Raw genomic sequence first — 17,986 nt, forward strand, 5'->3', positions numbered from 1 at the left:
AATTTCTTTCCTTGAAAATCAGAAAACTGGTAATGCCTTGCCAAATTCCCACATGGCAACAATCCAGACAGGACCCAGCAGGAGTTCTCCCCGTCGCCCTAATCCTCCCCAGTCTGGTCTTAGACCGATCCCTGCCTGACCCTGCAGACCCCTGCCTCAGCCTCCTTGTGTGTCACTCTCTCAACATGTTTAAGGACATGTTATGCTGCAACTCCTACAGCATAACATGAAACCTGTTTAGTTTTAATCTGGACTAGGGATCAGGAAACCTGGGTTTTGTTTCTGTCTTATTCACTTTGGATAGTTAAGGGTGGTTAAGCTGTCCCATGTCCCATATCAAATGGGAAAAATACTGTTTTAGGTCAGAGTAATTGGAGATGTAGATTCTGTGGAAAATGAAAATACTGTTTGTAATTTAGTTTGAACATTGAAACTTGTGTGTGTTTTGGACCTTAATTTGATCTGGTTTGCATGCCCGCTATTCATCTGATGATAGATGATTGTCATCTGTTAGTAATCTGATCGTTGCCCTACTCCCATGTTGTTACGCAGAACAGCAGTAACCACCCTGGCTCTCCTGGCACTTCCAGCCTGGACTTGACCACACTAACCAGTTCATCAAACTCCGTGCTCTGGAAATGGCCACGGTCAGTGAATCTGTACAATTTGGCTTCCAACCTGTTGGCCACTTCTTGTTGTTCCTTCCAAGGAAGGAAAGGATTGTCAGTGGAGCCAAAGTGCACAATGTGAGGGCAGTTGGCTTTGATCTTCTCCCACTGCCAGGGGCGGCTGAAGTATCCGCTTGCCCATTCATTGTCATCCCCCAGGTCAGACGTGTACGCAGACACTAACACAATAGCACACACCCGGTGGGTCTCTGCGTACCTCATGGCTGCAGTGGCCCCGGAACTGTGGCCTATGACGATGGTCTCCTCGTCACAGTGCAGCCCCGTCTGCATGAAGGGCAGCCAGATGCTCTCTCGAGCTGTGATTGGGTCAGGCATGTTTTTAGCCAAACACTGGAAACCAGGTATCTGCTCCAGCCCCCTCTTCACCCAGCTGTACCAGCCGTGGGTGGCCACATCCCTGCCCCCCGTTCCCGGGGATGATCACACCGCCTTGCAGGGCGCCGCTATGAGTGCAGCCGACCTCCCTTCCTTCCTTTTAAATTAAGGGGATAGTTTGTGGATTTTTAAAATTGCCTCTCCTTGTCTTTCTTCTTGAAATTCATGTTAGAACACAGCTTACTTGGTTAAAGGGTGTCTTCTGTGATTTCTTGGTATGGCCAAGGACCAGATGTTTTCAGGTCTTGACTTTGTTACTGCTTTTCAAATTAAGTTAATAGTACCAAACATCTGTTAATGCTGGAGAGATTAGTGTCATCTCTAGGAGATTTTGGTCTTTTTTTTAAATCCTTTTTTTTTTTTTGTAATTGCTGAGACTTAACGTTCTGGTCCTTTTATGGGCTCTCTTCCTGGCCCTTCAATGCCTTGTTAGTCATCCACAGTTACTAAAGTGGGCCTGAAATGACAACTTTTTTTCCAGGGTGCTCAGTGAAGTCAGGAAGGGAAAGCCTCCCTAACAGGAGAAGGTGTCTGGATTGCAGTTGTCTTGAGTAGACAGTATTTTTATATGTGAAGTAAATAAGAATCTTGGGCAAGGTGCAGATCTTAGTGACCTGTCAGCCCATCAGGATGAATCAGCTCAAGTCCTAGATGAGGTGGCATCGTCAGCACAATGAGCCCCTTACCCTGCGTTTATTGGGCCTCTCCTAAGGTAGCTGTCATAGCCCTTATTTTAGAGAAAAGTCAGAGTCATTCTTCAAGGTTCAGCTGACTTTAAACGTTATTTATTTTGGAGGGGGAAGTCACTTTCAGTATAGGTGCACCATTGGAAGTGGCATGTGGCCGTTTTTCGCATTATAGCCATTTTGATGTGCCGAAGTGTTACAGTTGTTAGCATCTTAAAACTCGTCTCCAGGTGACCTGAGGCTATTCTGCGTCTCTAAGTAAGTTTAATTAATTGTCTTGGGTGCCAGACAAGTAGATTTGTTAACTGTAGTTTCTGATTTATCTATTGCTCAAACCAGTGATAATTTGATAGGAATAGGAACTCAGAGGTGGCATTTTATTGCAAAAGATGGATGTTGGTTGCTAAATGCAGTTGATTAGAAGGCTAGGACAAAGTATTTGTTTTTCTGGTGACAGGGTCATTAAGGCTTTGTAGAATGTGCCACTAGTCAGATGACTGAACTAAATCTTCCTACTCCTGTGAGGTAATCTTTAAGGCGTTGGGAGTGCCTCACAGAACTCTTATTAACTATGGTACTCTCACAGGTGTTTGCAGCTTCGTCAGATTAGCCCGGTGGTTCTGGTACGTGAGGCACTCCTCAGTGCAATACTAGTAGCCAGAGTTCTGGTGATTGCTGCTGCCTGAGAACATTGGATCTGAAACCCACAGACCTAGAGAAGTGTTGCCAGATAAGATTGCCATCTTAATTTTCTGAGGGCAAATTTTACCTTCAGAGAAAGGAAGGGAGCTTTCTGAGAATACAAGGCAGATTGTTAGAATGAGGAAGAGAACATAGGGTTTTGAAGCCTGGCCATTTTATTGGCTGTAGAAATAAGTTTTTTGGTTTTTTTTTGTTTGTTTGTTTTTTTGGCTGCGTTGGGTCTTCGTTGCTGCGTGCAGGCTTTCTCTAGTTGCAGAGAGCGGGGGCTACTCTTTGTTGTGGTGTGCGGGCTTCTCATTGCGGTGGCTTCTCTTGTTGCGGACCATGGCCTCTAGGCACACAGGCTTCAGTAGTTGCAGCACACAGGCTCAGTAGTTGTGGCCCATGGGCTCTAGGGCACAGGCTCAGTAGTTGTGGTACACGGGCTTAGTTGCTCCGTGGCATGTGGGATCTTTCCGGGCCAGGGATTGAACCCTTGTCCCCTACGTTGGTAGGTGGATTCTTAACCACTGCACCCCCAGGGAAGTCCCTAGAAATAAGTTGTTTTTTTTTTTTTTTTGCCATACGCGGGCCTCTCACTGTTGTGGCCTCTCCCGTTGCGGAGCACAGGCTCTGGACGCGCAGGCTCAGCGGCCATGACTCATGGGCCCAGCCGCTCCGCGGCATGTGGCATCTTCCCAGACTGGGGCACGAACCTGTGTCCCCTGCATCGGCAGGCGGACCCTCAACCACTGTGCCACCAGGGAAGCCCTAGAAATAAGTTTTTAAAAACGTAACACCTTAGAGGTATTACCTGGCTTTGTAAATGAAGCAAACAATTAGAAAACTGTTACAGTGCTTATTATGTGTCAGACACTATTTGGCATTGGAGGCACATATGAACAAGACACATAAGATTTCTGCCCTCAAAGAGCTTACATTCTTGCTTGAGAAGATAGACTATTTTCAAATAAATAAATAAGATAATTATAGAGTATAGTGCTATGAAGAAAATTGATATGATGATGTGATTTGAGAGTAAGGGAGAAGGGGATACTTCGCATTGGTTGGTCAGACCTCTTCATAGTGACATATGAACTCTTTTTTTTTTTTTTTGCGGTACGCGGGCCTCTCACTGCTGTGGCCTCTCCCGTTGCGGAGCACAGGCTCCAGACGCGCAGGCCCAGCGGCCATGGCTCACGGGCCCAGCCGCTCCACGGCATGTGGGATCTTCCTGGACCGGGGCACGAACCCATGTCCCCTGCATCGGCAGGCGGACTCTCAACCACTGCGCCACCAGGGAAGCCCTGAACTCTTAATTGAAGGGAGGCAGAACCAGCATTTCCTGATGAAAGACAACTGTTTTGGGCAGGAGGAAAAACAAACACAAAGGACTTGTGGGAAGTATGTGGTTTGGGATGTTCAAGAGTAGGCAGGGGCCAGATTTTATAAGGCTCTATATACCTTGCTTGGGATGATGGAAGCCACTGGTGGAAGGAAACTGGTTGAGCAAGGAAGCTAAGTGATCGGAATTACATGTTAAAAAGATCACTCATAACATTGTAAATCGACTATACTTCAATTAAAAAATCGGGCTTCCCTGGTGGCGCAGTGGTTGGGAGTCCGCCTGCCGATGCAGGGGACGCGGGTTCGTGTCCCGGTCCGGGAGGATCCCACGTGCCGCAGAGCGGCTGGGCCCGTGAGCCGTGACCGCTGAGCCTGCGTGTCCAGAGCCTGTGCTCCGCAGCGGGAGAGGCCGCAACAGTGAGAAGCCCACATACGGGGGGGGGGAAGAAATCACTCTTGATTCTCTGGGGAGAACAGATAGCAGAGTGCCTAGAGCAGAAGTAGAATGATTAGTTAAGAGGCTATTGCATTTCATTAAAAAACTGCAATTATATGGAGGTAAAAGAGGATGGACGGCAGAAGGGAATTCAACTTCTTTCAGAAAGCATTTCACTTTTAATTTGATAAGATTGCAGATAGGGCAAGAAAACCATTACAGCAATAAGTACTAGTGTGTGCTTTGAATTACATTGTTCTTGATTCTCTGACTCAGAGCTGGAGAGTGACTTTTTGGTGTGGCAAGGCTCTCAGCCTGAACCTACTTTGCTCGCTTAAAAATCCCACACATCTGGGCATGACTTGAGGGCCTGTAGGGAAAGGCAGCCCAGCCAGTAATTTCTTTGCATGAGGGAGAACAAGGCATTTCCTGGGGAAAAAATTCACCATGCAGCCATGTTTCAGGACCAAGATTGGCAGTGAAAAGGGGAAGGGCAATATCCTTTGGTCATGCCTCCCAGTCCTAACCAAACTACCATACGTCTCTAATGCCAAAACCCTGAGAGGAAGGGGCCACAAAAAAACTAGAAGAGCTTCTTCATAGAAATCTGTTTAAGATATTGGGAAGGTGGACTTCTGATGTGATATCCACAGGATAGAGTTATAAGACAAAATTATAAGTTAGGGATACTCCTCACTGTGTAGAACGTAGTGAAGCTTAGGTTTTTTAGGGCTTCCAAGAACACAGGCTGGCTTGCGCATATTAAGGGTTCTGGTGGTAGCACTCTGGGTTGCTGAAGTGGATTAAGCAGCAGCCAGCCCTCAGAGTCCCGTAAGAGCAATAATAATAAATATTGCAGTTGGAGTGAGGAGATATTAAATTATGTGTTTGTGATACAGAATTTTCTTCTGTGAGTAGAAATAAGTCTCTGGCCTCTCGACTTTTGCTTTGCACCTACGAAGAGATATTCTAGATCTGCTAGCTCAGTTTCTAGATTTGTCTTGTGTGGAAGGATAATGGGTAAAAAACAGCTGAAGAATTTCAAGGAGTAAGACTGGATGATTTGTTTGTATTAGAAAGTGGACCAGGAACTGCTTATAAGTAGAGGGGATCAACAGAGGGGAAAAGAGCCAAATGAATAGTGTTTTATTGTGAACTGAGAGTAGGGATGGATATAGAGGGTTCAGCACAAGATGTAGGGTTATAAGAAATATTGTGAGCAAAAGGAATTGGGAAAGAAGATATTAAGAAGCTGATTTGAAATAGATCTCTTTTTATTTTCTTTGAGAGTCTCAATATATTAAGATTGAAATTGCTTTTAACTTACCTGTTTTTTTTTTTTTTTTTTGGAGGTTAGACTTGTTACTTATATGTGACGTCATTCCAGCACTGGACTCATGGAGGCTGAACATTTATTCAGGTAATAATAGGTAACATTTATGGAATACTTCTTATGTGCCAGGCAACAAACTAAGTGCTTTACCCTTGATCTCATTTAATCCTCACACAATCTCATAAGGTTGGGAGTGTTACTGCACCCATTTAATAGATGAAGAGATTGAGACTCACAGTATATCAAGATTGAATTCATCTGAATTAGAAAATGGAAAAAGGTTACTCTAATAGTCAAAGTGAGAGATGATGGTAGCTTGGGTTAGGTGATGTCATTTCTTACCTGGCATAAATATCATGAATGTAAAATGGTTTTGATTGGCTGTACTTCACCCTCATTTCCATAACTTTTCCTCATTGCTGAATACATCATGCTTTTAGTTTGTCTTTTTTTTTTTTTTTTGGCTGTGTTGGGTCTTCATTGTTGTGCATGGGCTTTCTCTATTTGTGGTGAGCAGGGGCTACTCTTCGTTGTGGTGTGGCGGGCTTCTCATTGTGATGCCTTCTCATTGCGGAGCACGGGCTCTAGGCATGTGGGCTTCAGTAGTTGCAGCACATGGGCTCAGTAGTTGTGGCAGGCGGGCCCTAGAATGTGCAGGCTTCAGTAGTTGTGGCACGTGGGCTCAGTAGTTATGGCGCGCAGGCTCTAGAGCACAGGCTCAGTTGTTGTGGTGCATGGGCTTAGCTGCTCCACAGCATGTGGGATCCTCCCGGACCAGGGATCGAACCCTTGTCCCCTGCATTGGCAGGAGGATTCTTAACCACTGCACCACCAGGCAAGTCCTTTTAGTTTGTCTTTAAAACAGTGGAAATATCTTTTGGTAAAGAAAAATTCAGCTTAGGGTTTTTTTTTTAAATTTTATTTATTTTTGGCTGTGTTAGGTCTTTGTTGCTGTGCGCGGGCTTTCTCTAGTTGCGGCGAGCGGGGGCTACTCTTCATTGCGGTGTGCGGGCTTCACATTGCAGTGGCTTCTTTTGTTGCAGAGCACGGGCTCTAGGTGCATGGGCTTCAGTAGTTGTGCCATGTGGACTCAGTAGTTGTGGCTCGCGGGCTCTAGAGTGCAGGCTCAGTAGTTGTGGTGCATGGGCTTAGTTGCTCTGCAGCATGTGGGATCTTCCCAGACCAGGGCTCGAACCCATGTCCCGTGCATTGGCAGGCAGATTCTTAACCACTGCGCCATGAGGGAAGCCCCAGCTTAGGGTTTTTAACCTTAAAGTTTTTTGAACTTTTTAGAAAGTGGATAAAAAGTTTTGCAATAGTTTATATTTTTTGAGTAAATATCTACAAAAGGTAGATATCTATAATTGGGGAATTCTTAAGAGGTGATTAATATAGATAATAGAGGGTTTTTTGTTGATTTCATCACGCTTGAGATACTATTCACAAGTATTTTCACGTTTAAGGAACCTTATTAGGGTTTCTTATAGGAGCTTTTTTGGTGTATCTAAATGCTTGTTTACAGATTACATTAATTGTAGTACTTGCCGGAACTGGCAGGGTGTCTAGCACTACCGACTGAAAATCAGTCAGAAATGAAGATTGAGCATCTCTGAAATTATACTGTAGGTTAATGGAAGTTTCTTTTTTCATTTTATTTATTTATTTATTTGGCTGCATTGGGTCTTAGTTGCAGTGTGCAGGCTCTTCGTTGCAGCGTGCGGGCTTCTCTCTAGCTGTGGTGTGCAGGCTGCACAGCGCGTGGGCTCAGTAGTTGTGGTGCGTAGCCTTAGTTGCCCCGTGGCATATGGGATCTTAGTTCCCTGACCAGGGATCGAACCCATGTCCCCTGCATTGGAAGGCGAATTCTTAACTACTGGACCCCAGGGATGTCCCCCTTGGAAGTATTTTTGTTTAATTTTTAAAAATTTATTTATTATTTCTGACTGCGTTGGGTCTTCGTTGCTGCATGTGGGCTTTTCTTTAGTTGCAGCGAGCAGGGGCTACTCTTCCTTGCGGTGTGTGGGCTTCTCATTGCGGTGGCTTCTTTTGTTGCGGAGCACAGGCTCTAGGCACGCAGGCTTCAGTAACTGTGGCAAGTGGGCTCAGTAGTTGTGTCCCGTGGGCTCTAGAGCACAGGCTCAATAGTTGTGGTGCACAGGCTTAGTCATTCTGCGGCATGTGGGATCTTTCCGGACCAGGGATCGAACCCGTGTCCCTTGCATTGGCAGGCAGATTCTTAACCACTGCACCACCAGGGAAGTCATGGGAGTATTTTTAAGTTTACAAAAATTCAAATTTATATGCTACTTTGAGTGGTTCTCCATGTTTAATGTTGCCAAGAGTTGCCTGTACACTCAGCAAGGTAAAGTAAAACCGCTTTATTACTACCTTATCAATTATTGAGTTGCCAGCATGCGTACATTGCCCTGTCATATTTTTCAAAAAAGAGCTTAATTGAAGCTTTTAATAATTGACATACAGTAAACTGTACATATTAAAACGTACAATTTGTTAAGTTTTGACGTGTGTTCACTGTAAAACTGTCGCCCCAATCAAGACATAATGAAGGTCTCACAAGCCCCTCGCCCCCTCCCCCCTCCCGGCCCCAACACCTGGGACCCGGACTCGCTCCGGGAGGAGAGTCGGGCCGAGTCTCACCCCTCCCTGCCCCCAGGCTCCCACTCCCTGAGGAATTTCTACACCGGGGTGTCTCAGCCTGGCCGCGGGGAGCCCCCTTTCATCTCTGTCGTCTACGTGGACGACACGCATTTCGTGCGGTTCGACAGCGACGCCCCGAATCCGAGGATGGAGCCGTGGGCGCCATGGGTGGAGCAGGAGGGGCCGGAGTATTGGGATCGGAACCCACGGATCTACAAGCACCACGCACAGACTTTCCGAGTGAACCTGAACACCCTGTGCGGCTACTACAACCAGAGTGAGGCCGAACCTCTTCAGCCCACCGTCCTCATGGCATCATTGTTGGCCTGGTTCTCTTGGTGGTCACTGGAGCTGTGGTGGCTGGAGCTGTGATCTGGTGGAAGAAGCACTCAGGCAGCGACAGTGCCCAGGGCTGTGATGTTCTCTTTCACCAGTCCTAAAGGGCTGTTTCCTGGATAATTCTTTCCATCTTTTCCAAAGAACCAAAAACTGGAAAGGAACAAGGATTAACCCCTGGAAGTCCCAGTGCTACGTGGTCTGATCAGACCACACACCTCAGCAGACTGCAGAGTTTTGGCACTGCGTCTAGACAGCACAGAGACCAGGGAGTCCTAAACTTTAATTTGCATAAGAATCATCGGGACATCTTGGTAAGATTCAGAAGGTCTGTAGTAGAGCAAGGGATTCTGTATTAAAACAAGGTTGGTGCTGATTCTGCGGACTTTCAGATCTCATTTAGTAGCAAGAACGTAGACCAGGATTCCCACATGGCTGTGCACCAGCCTCACCTGTAGGGCTTGCTGAATAAGCAAGTCTTGGGCTCCGTGCCCAGCATTCTGAGATGGTGGGTCTGGGAAGAAGCCTGAGTATTTTGCAGCAATCCTTAGAAGCAATCTTGGGATTTAGCCAGATAGGGAACGACTGAGGTCAGTGATCAGAGAGCGCTCAGGATGGGGAGGAGCCTTAAATCCACACTTAAACCTTGTTTTTTCCTGGGAAGAAAAGGGCAAGACGTATGCTGGAGACACATGTTGGTTTTTCTACCCTGGGGTATGTAGCCAGGTGGAAGACTGACGAAGTGTTATCAGCTCAAGATGAAAAGCTATGAATCCTTGCTCTCTGAAACTATTCCCTGGATGGATTTCTCACTCATTCCTTGGTATAAACAATGGAATACAAAAAAAAAAAAAAAAGACATAATGAACATATTTATCACCTCCACAAGTTTTCTTATCCCCATTTGTTATCCTTCTCCCAACCTCTGTGGTCTCCTGGCAACCACTGATCAATTTTCTGTCACTATAGAATAGTTTGCATTGTCTAGAATTTTATATAAAGGGAATCATAAAGTGTATACTCTCATGTTTACTTATTTTTGATTTGGCTTTTTTTATCAAGCTAATTATTTTGAGATTCATCTGTGTTGTTGCATGTATCAATAGTTCATTCCTTTTTATTGCTGAGTAGTGATCTTTTGTATAGCTATAACACAATTTGTTCATTCATTCACTTACTGATGGACATTTAGGTTTATTCCGGTTTTCGGCAGTTACAGATAAAGTTATGCTATGAATATTTGTGTACAAATCTTTGTATGGACATATACTTTATTTTTCCCTCCAAGTTAATTTCTTTCTTTATTTTTTTTCTTTTTTTTTTGACGTGAATTCACGTAGCATACAATTAACAATTTTAAAGTGTACAGTTCATTAGTATTTAGTATACTTACAGTGTTCTGCAATCACTAGCACTTTCTAGATCCAAAACTTTTTCATTATTCCATAAACCACCCCATGTCCATTAACTAATCATTCCCCATTCTCTCTTTCCCCCATCCCTTGGTAACTTCTAATCTGCTTTCTGTCTCTATGGATTTTCCTAGTCTGGATATATAATATAAAAGGAATCAGACAATATGTGAACTTTTGTGACTGGCTTCTTTCATTTAGCATGTTTTCATGGTTCATCCAGGTTTTAGCATGTATTAGTACTTTGTTCTTTTTTTTGGGTGCGCCAAGTGGCTTGCAGAATCTCAGTTCCCCCTCCAGGAATTGAACCTGGGCCATGACAGTGAAAACCTAGAATCCTAACCACTAGGCCACCAGGCAGCTCCCAGTACTTTGTTCTTTTTTATGGCTGAATAATATTCTGTTGTGTGGTGGATATATCATTTTGTTTATCGATTCGTCAGTTAGTGGACTTTTAGGTTGTTTCCACTTTGGGGTACTGTGAATAATGCTGCTACGAACAATTATGTACAAGTTTTTGTGTGGAAATATGTTTTCATTTCTCTTGGCTATAAACCTAGAAGTCTAATTGCTGGATCATATGGTAACTATGTTTAACTTTCTGAGGAACTGTCAAACTGCTTTCAAAGTGGTTGCATGATTTTACATTCCCACTGACAGTGTTTGAGAGCACCAATTTGTCTATCATCATCGAACGTCTTATTGTCTGTCTTTTTGAGTCCAGCCATCCTAGTGGATGTGAAATAGTATCTCATTATGGTTTTGATTTGCATTTTCCTGGTGACTAGTGATGTTGAGCATCTTTTCACGTACAAATTGGCCATTTGTATATCTTTTTTGGAAAAATGTATATTTAAATCCTTTGCCTTTTAAAAAGTTGGATAACTTGTCTTTTTATTATTGAGTTGTAAGAATTCTGGGTACAAGTTCCTTATCAGATGTATGCTTTGCAAATATTTCTTCCATAGGTTGTTTTTTCACTTTCTTGATGGTATTGTTTACAGACAAAAGTTTTAAATTTGATTACGTCCACTTGATCTATTTTTTTATTTAAGAGTTTTATGGTTTTAGCTCTTACATAGGTCTGTGATCCATTTTGAGTTAATTTTTGTGTATGGTGTGAGGTATGGTTCCAACTTTTTCTTTTATGTATAGATATCCACCTGTCTCATTACTGCATGTTGAAAAGACTGTCTTTGGCCTATTTGATTGTCTTGGCACCCTTGTCAAAAATCAGTTGACCATAAATGTAAGGATTTATTTCTGGACTTTCAATGCTATTCCACTACAATACTGTTTTGATTACTATAGTTTTGTGTAGTTTAGTTGAACTCGGGAAATGTGAATCCTCCAGTTTTGTTGTTCTTTTTTAAGATTATGTTGTTTATTCTAGGTCCCTTGCATTTCCATGTGAATTTTAGGATCAGTTTGTCATTTTATGCAAAAAAAAAAGCCAGCCGGGATTTTGATAGGAATTACTTTGAATCTGTAGATCAGTTTTGGGAGTGTTACCATCTTAGCAATAAGTCTTCCAATTGATGCACATAGGATGGATTTACTCTTATTTAGATATTATTTCATTTCTATCAATAATAGTTTGTGATTTTCAATATACAAGTTACATTTTTTAACCCTACACCATTACACTTCTTTTGTTAAATTTATAACTAAGTATTATTTTTGTTACTATTGTAAATTTTTCCCCCCTTAACTTCACTTTTGAGTTATTCATTGCTTGTGTATAGAAATACAATCAATTTTTGTATATTGACCTTGTATCTTGCAACCTTGTTGAACTTGTTTATTAGTTTTTAGTGGATTCCTTAGGATTGTCTAGATACAAGATCTTGTCATCTGCAGATACAGATCTTTTTTACTTTTCCAGTCTGGATGCCTTTTCTTTCTTCTTAGTGCTTCATTGCCTTAGCTAGAATCTCCAGTGCAAAAGTTTATGTCTTTGTCTTGTTACTGAGCTTAGGATAAATGCATTCAGTCTTTAAGTAGGATGTTATTTATGGGCTTTTGCAGATTCCTTTTATGAAATTGAGTTATTTCCTTAGTGGTCCTGGGGATTACAATTGACATCTTAATTTATAACAATGTAGTTTAATTTAATACCAACTCAGTTACAGTCGTGTGCAAAACTTTGTGCCTGTATAGCTCTGTTCCCTCTTCTCTCTTTTGTTCTATTACGTACAAATTACATCTTTTTACATTGTGTGCCCATCAACACAGGTTTATAATCATAGCTTTATTTAGTTGTCTTTTAAATCAGATAAACAAAAAGAGTTACAAACAAAACATTTATTTATACTATCTTTTACATTTACCTATGTAGTTACTTTTACCAGTACTTTTAATTTTTTTGTTTGGATTTGAGATACTGCCTTAGAGTCCTTTTATTTCAGCCTGAGTGACTCTCTTTAGTATTTCTTATAGACTAGATCTGCTAGTGATGAGTTCTTTCATTTTTATCTAGGAATGTCTTAATTTCTCCTTTGTTTTTGAAGGATAGTTTTGCTGGAGATAGAATTCTTGGTTGATAGTCTTTTTCTTTCAGCACTTTGAATAAATCTTCCCATTGCCTTCTGACCTCCATGGTTTTTGATGAGCTTCCTGGATTTGCAGATTTAGTGTTTGAGAAAAATTTGGCCATTATTTCATTAAATATCCTTTCTTTCCCTTTCTCTCCTGTCAATTCCAATATGAATTGTTAGGCTTTGTTCTGAGGCTTTGTTTATTTTTCTTTATTCTTTTTTCTTTCTGTTCCTCAGACAGATCTAGCCTAATTGACCTAGCTTCAAGTTTGTTGATTATTCCTTCTTCCTGCTCAGGTCTTGTGTTGAACTCTCTACTGATGTTTTTCATTTCCATTATTGTAGTTTCCAACTCCAGAATTTCCATTTGTGGCTCCTTTTTGTAATTTCTGTCTTTCTATTAATATTCTATTTTTGGTGAGATATTTTTCTCATATTTTTTCTTTAGTACTTTAGTCATAGTTATCTTAACCTTTTTTCCTCCCTCCCTCTTTCCTTTTTTGATCTTATTTAAAATGGCTGATCTTATTTTAAAAGTCTGTCTAAATCCAATGTTTGGGCTCCCTAAGTGAGTTTCTGTTGACTGCCATTTTTCCCTGGGCTGTACATTCTGCTTCAATGAAATGTTATATTGCTTCTTGTATAGTATAAGATTTTACAATACTATACTTCTGTTTCTTCCCTCCTGGTCATACATTTAATTGTACAATATATTTTAAATTTTATATTTATATTTAAAATTTTATATATATTTTAAATTTTATATTTATATTTTAAATTGTACAATATATTTTAAATTATTCTTGCTTTGAATAGTTGAGTATTTTAAAAGATATTTAAATAACGAAGAAAGAGTTTTTTCTATTTACCCACATTGTTACCACTTACGCTCTTAAATCCTTTATGTAGATCCAGATTTTCATCTGTTATCATATTCATTCATCTTGAAGGACTAGTACAGGTGTGCTGGTGATGAATTCTTTCAGCTTTTGTATGTCTGAAAAGTTTTATTTATTTTAAATAAAAAAGTTTTATTTTATTTACTTTATTTTGCCTTCTTTTTTTTTTTTTTTTTTTTACGGTACGTGGGCCTCAGGCGGACTCTCAACCACTGCGCCACCAGGGAAGCCCTTGCCTTCATTTTTGAAAGATATTTTCTGTGAGTATAGAATTTTTGGTTGACAGTTTTTTTTTCTTTCAGTCCTTTAAGATACCACTCCATTGTCTTCTGACTTGAATAGTTTCCAGCGAAAATTCTGTTGTTATCTTCATCTTTGTTCCCCTATAGATAATAAGTCCTTTTTCTCTGGCTTCTTTTTTTAAATTATTAATTTATTTTGTTTATTTTTGGCTGCATTGCGTCTTTGTTGCTGCACACGGATTTTCTCTAGTTGCGGCGAGCGGGGGCTACTCTTCGTTGCAGTGCGCCGGCTTCTCATTGCGGTGGCTTCTCTTGTTGCAGAGCACAAGCTCTAGGTGCTCGGGCTTCAGTAGTTGTGGCATGTGGGCTCAGTAGTTGTGGCTCGTGGGCTCTAGAGCACAGGCTTAGTAGTGGTGGCGCACGGGCTTAGTTGCTCCATGGCATGTGGGATCTTCCCGGACCAGGGCTCGAGCCCAGGTTCCCTGCATTGGCAGGCAGACTCTTAACCACTGCACCACCAGGGAAGCCCCTTCTCTGGCTACTTTTAAGATTTACTCTGTATTACTCGTTTTAGGTAGTTTGGTAATAAGGTGTTTTGTTCTTTGAGCTTCTTGGATCTGTGTATTTAGAGTTTTATTCCAATTTGGAAACTTTTAAGTTATTGTTTCTGTAATTTTTTTTCCTCTCTCTTCTTTGGAGATACCACTGACACATGTATTAGGTACTTTGAAATTATTCCATAGTTCACTGGTAATTTGTTCATTTTATTTAGTTTTTTCCCCTGATGTATTCTGTTTAATCTGCTGTTAGTCTTACATAGTGTAGTTTTATCTCTAACATATCAGAGATTTTTTTACTTCTTCTAACATGCCTACTTTTTCCTTCAGATTTTTGCATATATGGAATACAGTTATAATAACTTTCTAAACATCTTTCTTTACTATTTCTATAATCTGATTGTTTCTCAGTCATTTATCTTAACTTTTCATTAGGAAATAAGTATAATTTATAAGAAGCTGCACATGTTCCATGTGTTTTTCACCCATTTTCTCCCAGTGGTAATGCTTGTATAATTATAGGACAATATCAAAACTAGGAAATTGATATTGGTACAGTCTTCAGAGTTTATTCATATCTGACCAGTTTTACATCTACTCCTGTGTGTGTGTGTGTGTGTGTGTGTGTGTGTGTGTGTTTCTATGGAATTTCATCATGTGTGAATTTGTATATCTACAGCCACCATCAAAGTACAGAACAGTTCTATTCAAATAAGAATTTTTCCTGTTGCCCTTTTTTTTTCTTTTGGCTGCACCACACAGCATCTGGGATCTTAGTTCCCTGACCAAGGATCAAACCCGTGCCCCCTGCATTGGGAGCGTGGAGTCTTAGCCACTGGACCACCAGCAAAGTCCTTGTTGCCCTTTTATAACCACTCCTATCCTACCTCCCTCCACCCCACTCATAAGCTTGTAACCCTGGCAACCACTAATCTGTTCTCTATAATACTGTCATTTCAAAATGTTATTTAAATGGAATCATACAGTATATAACCCTTTAAGGTTGACTTTTTTTTGCCCCCACTGAGCATAATTCCCTTGAGGTCCATATAAGTTGTATATGTGTGTGTATGTATCAATAGTTTGTACCCTTTTATTGCTGAGTAGTGTTCCATGGTATGGCTATCCCAAGTCTGTTTAAGCATTCACCTGTTGAAGGACTTCTGTATTGGTTCCAGTTTTGGGCTATTATGAATAAAGCTACTGGGAACATTCACATACAGGTTTTTGTGTAAACATAAGTTTTTGTTTCTCTGGAATAAAGGTCCAAGAGTACAGTTGCTGGGTGGCATGGTAATTGAATATTTCATTTTATAAGAAACTGCCAGACTTTCTTCTAGAGTGGCTTTGCCATGTTACATTCCTACCAGGTATGTATGAGTGATTTAGTTTCTTTGCATCCTTGCCAACATTTGGTATCGACAGTTTTTTTGTTTTGTTTTGTTTTTTCTGGCCATGCTGTGCAGCTTGTGGGATTTTAGTTCCCTGACCAGTGAATGAACCCAGGCCCTTGCCAGTGAGAGCACGGAATCCTAACCACTGGACCACCAGGGAATTCCAAACAGTATTTTTTATTTTAGCCATTATGATAGGTGTGTAGTGATAGCTCATTGTGGTTTTAATTTGTATTTCTGTAATGGCTAATGATTTTGAATATGTCTGTTCATGTCTTTTGCCCATTTTCTTTTTTTTTATTTTATTAATTAATTAATTTTTGGCTACGTTGGGTCTTTGTTGCTGCATGGGCTTTCTCCAGTTGCGGCACGGGCTTTCTCTAGTTGCGGCAAGCAGGAGCTACTCTTCGCTGTGGTGCGAGGGCTCCTTCTCATTGTGGTGACTTCTCTTGTTGCGGAGCACCAGCTCTAGGCGCGCACGCAGGCTCAGTAGTTGTGGCACACGGGCTTAGTTGCTCCGCGGCATGTGGGATCTTCCTGGACCAGGGCTCGAACCCATGTCCCCTACATTGACAGGTGGATTCTTAACCACTGTGCCACCAGAGAAGCTGCCCTGCCTTTTTTTTTAAATTTATTTATTTGATTTATTTTATTTTTGGCTGTGTTGGGTCTTTGTTGCTGCGCGCGGGCTTTCTCTATTGTGTTGAGCAGGGGCTACTCTTTGTTGCGGTGTGTGGGCTTCTCACTGCTGTGGCTTCTCTTGTTGTGGAGCACGGGCTCTAGGTGCGCGGGCTTCAGTAGTTGTGGTGCATGGGCTTCAGTAGCTGTGGCTTGAAGGCTCTAGAGCGCAGGCTCAGTAGTTGTGGCGCATGGGCTTAGTTGCTCCGTGGCATGTGGGATCTTCCCGGACCAGGGCTCGAACCCATGTCCCCTGAATTGGCAGGAGGATTCTTAACCCACTGTGCCACCAGGGAAGCCCTGCTCTGCCTATTTTCTATTTGGATTGTTTGTTTCTTTACTGTTGAGTTTTGAGAATTCTTTATATATTCTGTATACAAGTCTTTTGTTGCATATGTGGTTTGCAGATATTTCTCCATTCTGTGGCTTACTGTCTTCTGTGAGCTCTAGACTCCTTTGCTCTCTCAGACTTTCACTCCTGTGTTCTCTACTTAGGGAGCATGTTGGAGCATGTCTAGGTTCCCCTTAGACTCCCTCTTTTGACATTTTTTGGAAACTCTCCCTAGGCATTAAACTTTGGTAATCATAGAGCTTACCTTATTTGTTTCCTATCTCTGAGGAATCATTGTCCTTCATTGCATGTTGTCCAGTGTCCTAAACACCAGTGTTTCACACATTTGTCTGGTTTTTTATTGTTTCTTCCAGGAAGATAAATATCATTCCTGTTATTCCAAGTTAGTCAGAAGTGAGATCCCCACCCCAACCCCCAGAGTTTTCAATAACATTAGAAACATCCACTGTTATTAACTACTGTCCCAAAATTCCTTCCTTTCTTAAGTTGTTTTAAAAAAAGGGTGGGGTGGGGGATGAGGTGGGAATGGAGGCTAAATATAACTCAGACAAAAAGATACTTCTGATGTCCTTCAGTGTCTCTTGAAGCCCAGCTACTTTCGGAGGTTTGCCAATCAATCAGATAGATACAGGCTTAGAGCTAGAAATAGGTCAGCTACCATAGCACACAATGATGGTGGGAAAAGATTTTTGTGACAGCTTGTGTGTGATGATATATCCTTTCCTATTCAGGATTCTCTTTGAATTTAAGGCTAGATTCTGGGTGTTTTCAAATGCCTTTTCTCTATTCTTATCTTTATAGTCCTTTCCTTAAAAGAATAACCATATTTTAAAAATTACATTTTCCTTTATTTAAAGGGTAGAGTTAACCAGTTAAAGCAGCCTTTTCCAGCCTAGGTACATCTAGCTAGGTTAATTCTCCTTTGACCTTTATTATTAGTTTTGGAGCTTATCTCAGAGTTAATGGTGATTTAATATGTATACAAGTGTTTCTTAAAGATTTCTCTCTGCATTTCAAAGCTGTGCTTATCTATGTAAAAATTCAGAGAGATAAGTATTGCCACAGGATCACGTGGCTAGTAGCTGTCAAACACTTGAAGAAAATATTTCTTTGGAGTTATTTTGTAGAATTAGGACACATTTCAGTAATTAGGTAACTGAGCTCTGGGAATCTGCTAGAGCCACCTTTAGAATAGAGCTGCCTCTGCTTATGCTAGTCTCATCAGGAAAGTTTTATTTCTATTCCCAGTCTATTGTTTCTGCTGATGAACAAGGGCATAGCTTGGTATATTATTAGTCAGCTGTTTTTCAGCAGTGTGTATCATGATGCCTCGCACAGAATGGTTACTCACAGAGTATTTGTTGCATGAATGAA

General features: G+C 41.4%; 1 protein-coding gene and 2 pseudogenes across 20 annotated transcripts in view; 2 read left to right on the forward strand and 1 right to left on the reverse strand.

The window, feature by feature from the left end:
* Positions 1 to 17,986, forward strand: part of R3HDM2 (R3H domain containing 2) — a 148,119-nt gene that overhangs the window by 35,417 nt on the left and 94,716 nt on the right. For 11 of the 18 annotated variants that reach the window (XM_024736517.1, XM_024736518.1, XM_024736522.1 and 8 more), the window contains exons 1-2: positions 626 to 647; positions 5,572 to 5,634. The gene's annotated coding sequence lies outside the window, so the exon portion shown is untranslated. Of the gene's footprint in view, positions 1 to 624; positions 648 to 5,566; positions 5,635 to 17,986 lie in introns of those variants that run through there. The other 7 variants (XM_024736506.1, XM_024736511.1, XM_024736512.1 and 4 more) reach the window with 3 other exon arrangements.
* Positions 531 to 1,139, reverse strand: LOC112393965 (putative hydrolase RBBP9 pseudogene; annotated as a pseudogene). The gene has a single exon (XR_003002069.1). The product of XR_003002069.1 is annotated as a putative hydrolase RBBP9 pseudogene (transcript).
* Positions 8,110 to 8,725, forward strand: LOC112393966 (BOLA class I histocompatibility antigen, alpha chain BL3-6 pseudogene; annotated as a pseudogene). The gene has a single exon (XR_003002070.1). The product of XR_003002070.1 is annotated as a BOLA class I histocompatibility antigen, alpha chain BL3-6 pseudogene (transcript).

Source organism: Neophocaena asiaeorientalis, unplaced genomic scaffold (genome assembly GCF_003031525.2).
Source record: "Neophocaena asiaeorientalis asiaeorientalis breed wild unplaced genomic scaffold, Neophocaena_asiaeorientalis_V1.1 scaffold134, whole genome shotgun sequence".
NCBI lineage: Eukaryota > Metazoa > Chordata > Mammalia > Artiodactyla > Phocoenidae > Neophocaena > Neophocaena asiaeorientalis.